The sequence below is a fragment of the Tupaia chinensis genome, unplaced genomic scaffold, assembly GCF_000334495.1.
Source record: "Tupaia chinensis unplaced genomic scaffold, TupChi_1.0 Scaffold000057_1, whole genome shotgun sequence".
Taxonomy (NCBI): domain Eukaryota; kingdom Metazoa; phylum Chordata; class Mammalia; order Scandentia; family Tupaiidae; genus Tupaia; species Tupaia belangeri.
Window position 1 is genome coordinate 1215913 of NW_006159515.1, and position 3837 is coordinate 1219749.

The following is a 3837-nucleotide window of genomic DNA, read 5'->3' on the forward strand; positions in this document are numbered from 1 at the left end:
CACCCCCCTTACCCACCATCCCCCCTGCCAGTCCCTCAATAATTTTTTTAATATGAAGATGGTAATAAAAATATGCAATGATGATGTTCTATAAACATAAAGGAATGTGGAAAAATTGTGTTTACTATTGTAAAATTCTGACTTTTGATTTTAGAGTCACAAGAATATTTGGAGGTCATTGATTAGTTTCATCTTTCAGAAGGATAAAGTCATCAGTATAAGTTATCTGGATCAAAACATATGTACTATTTAAAATTTATTTGAAAATGTATAATTATTTCTAGGGTAACTTTAGGATATTCCTTAATTTCACATGTAAATTTTCAAAATTGTAAAGAATTCATAATTATTGCAGAAGTGCATTGAATATTGCCCACCCCCAACAAAAATTTATATCCATCTAAAAGTTAGAATCTGGGAGCCGTCAGATGGCATGGCAGTTAAGGGTGCTGGATTCTCACGTGGCTGACCGCTGTTCAAGTCCCAGATCTGGTGTCTTTATTTCTCTCTTTCCTTCTCTCTCTCTCTCTCTCTCTCTCTCTCTCTCCTCTCCTCTCCCTCTCTGGTTAAATTAAAAATAAAAATAAATTTTAAAAAAGTGAACAATATTTTTTAAAAAGGTTAGATGTGACTTTATTTGGGAATAGTCTTTATATATGTAATTACTTAAGAATTTTAAGATGAAATGTTCTATATTTAAAGTGGTCTCTACATCCAGTGGCTGATGTTTTTATAAGAAAGGACAGGAAACAAAGAGACACAGAAAAGAAGGAGGCAGAGATTGGAGTAAGACATCCATCCACCAACCAAAGCCAGAGACTGATTGCACCATCAGTACTTAGGAGGGTGATGTGGAGTGTCTTCTCCTTTAGAATGTTCAGAACGCACCAGTCTCTTCCTCATTTTGGTTTCATATGTCTGACTTTGTAGATTATTAGAGAATAAATTTGTATTGATTAAAGCCAATAAGTTTGAGACCATTTGCTTTGGAAAACATAGGGAACATAGATCATTCATTGCATACGCTATGAAACTTATGGCTATCTTTTTTTTTCTCTGTTTTTGTTTTGTTTTTTTTTTTTGAGAGGTTTTTGCCATAGGGCGTGTGTGCTCGCCAGACAGACAGAGAGAGACAGAGAGACAGAAAGCGAGAAATCCCCCCCCCTCCCCACAGCGGGGATGGCTACGTTGCAATCCCTTCTCCTCCATTCTCCTCTTGGGATCTTGGGCATGCACGCACACGCGCCCAGCGTGAGTTTTAAGCCACTGGGTCCGGGACGCGAACCACGGTTGACTACATGGGAGTCCAGCGACACAGCCATTATGCTTACTGCTGGACCCATAAAATTTATGGCTATCTTAACAATTAAATTGCATTCATTTGCACAATTTAAAGTAGTTGTCTCCTTGTCATTTTTTTAGAATCTAATTAGTATTTTGAGTTGTGATTGGTCTTATTGATAATGTGATCTTCATTTATAAATTTAGACCAATATTATTCCTATACCATTGCTATTTAAAATCAGAGATTATTGACAATTAAGCAACAACTGAAAATCAATGCTGTCCTTACCAACCATAGTTTGAATAATGAACATTTTAAGTCTCACCTGTGCGGCAAGAAGACTGAAGGCTTCAGTTATTAATATCATCATTAACGACTGAAGGCAGATGCTCTCCATTCCAATAGTTGAGGTAAATTATATACACTTCATCAAGTCATTCATTCTTACATCTGAAAAATATTCACTTATGCTTCTCTTGCGCCAGACATTGTGTTAAATGTTAAAGATACAATGGGGAGCACCCTTAGGGGTTTCAGTCTAGTGGAGAACGGCAACGTAAATGCAATAAGTACAGGGGACTGAGGGGATATAATGAAACATACAAAGAAACACCTGCATCAGTCTTGGAAGGTCGAGAAAGTGTTCATGGAGGAAATGATTTATAACTTGGGACCTAATGGATTAATAGAATTTAGGCTAGCAGAGAAGAGCAGTGACTACTGGGAAAATGCCCTTGGCCAAGGGGAAGCATGATCTCACTCAGAGTCAAGAAAGGACTTGGCATGTTAGTAGATAAGATGCTCAAAATAACTAAAATGTCTCCTGAAAATATTGTGATGGGTGCAGATGAAGAAATGGGAGCGGGTCATAAAAGTCATGAAGAACCTCATTTATTACATTATGGGGTCTGGACTTAATACCAAAGGCAATGAGAAGTCATGGAGACATTGCAAGTGCAAGAATAGCATGTCTGGATTTTTTTCTTTTTTTAAAGTTTCCTAGTAAGATGGGCCCTATAACAGTGATTAAGCTGTGCAATGGGAACCAGATCCCACATGCCTACTGTGGTTTAAATCCTGTTCCCTGATGCTTGAAACAAACTGGACCCATATATGTTTATGCCCAGGATACTGACAGGATGGACAAATGGAGGAAGAGAGATTGCCACGTGATCATATCCCAATGAAGGATGCTTTATCCCCCTTTCTCTTTCTCTCTGGTAAGTGCACACACCCTCTAGCAATGGAAGAAAGAAAGGAAGTCCCCTAACAGTGCTGTAGATAGAAAGAGGGAGAGCGAAGGAGACTAAATTCAGAGACGGCTACTTTCAATTTGGCAAAGATCATGGAGTTAAGATCTGTGCTACAGAAATGACTCTAAAGGCAGAGATAACCACATGAATTAGTAACTACAACAAAGGAAAACTCAACGGAATTGGTAACAGATTGAATAAGAAAGGAAATAAAGAACGGAAAGAGAAGACTGAAGCAGAGATCTGGGTTCCTAGCATAGATGAATGACCAAGATTAGAAATACAGGAAAAAGACCAGCTTGGAAGCAAATATTTTAAATTCTTTTTGTAGATGATGACTTTGGCATCCTGTCCCTAAATGTGAAGGGCAAATATCTAGAAAAGTGGAAAATTATGTATAATCATTTGGACTCTAGAATAAAGAATCACAATAAAAAATTGAGTCAATAAAGTAATATAATATGTCACCCTTCTACACAGTAAATCATTGTATTGATTTTCTATAGTTTCTGCAACAAATTGTTACAAGTGGCTAAAAACCATGTGAGTATATTACTTCACAGTTTTGTGGATTAGAAGCCCAACATCTGTCTCATGGGGCTAAAGTTAAAGCATTATTTGGGCTGCGTTGTTGCACAGAGATTCCAGGGGAGTGTCATTTCTATTTTTTCCAGCTTCAGAGTCTGCCCATGTTCCTTGGCTCATGACCTTATTATTTCACCTGCAAAGCCAGCCAAGGTCTATCTCTCTGTTGTACTCACATCTCCCTCCACTTTCCTCTTCTTTCTCCTTGCTCTCCTCTTTTACTTTAAAAGCCCCTGAAATAACTGAGGACCCACCAATATTCAAAATAATCTCTTCATCTCAAGATCAGCTGATAATCAACCTTGATTTCATCGGTAGCCTTCACTCTCCTTTGCCACAGGACAGAACACATTCTCACACTCTGGGGGTCAGGACACGGATGTTTGGAGGACCTTATTCTGCCTATGAAGTGGCTCCCTCCCACATACTCTCACGAGAGAGAAATGGACAGAGGGAGAAAAAGAGAGGGAAAGTAAGAAATCACACCTTGGGGGGAACTATGCCACAGTTCCATCTCCTCCATTTTCTTCTAGTGATTTTGGGCATTCATGCACATGTACCAGGCATGTTTTTCAAGCCTTTGGATCTGGGACTCAAACTGCTCAGTTGGTCACATGGTATTTACAACAGTCCCAACCTCCACACCACTTGCTGACTTCCAGCCTGTTAAGTTGCTTTTTAAAAATATTTTCTGTTTTTGAGTCCAGCCAGGGA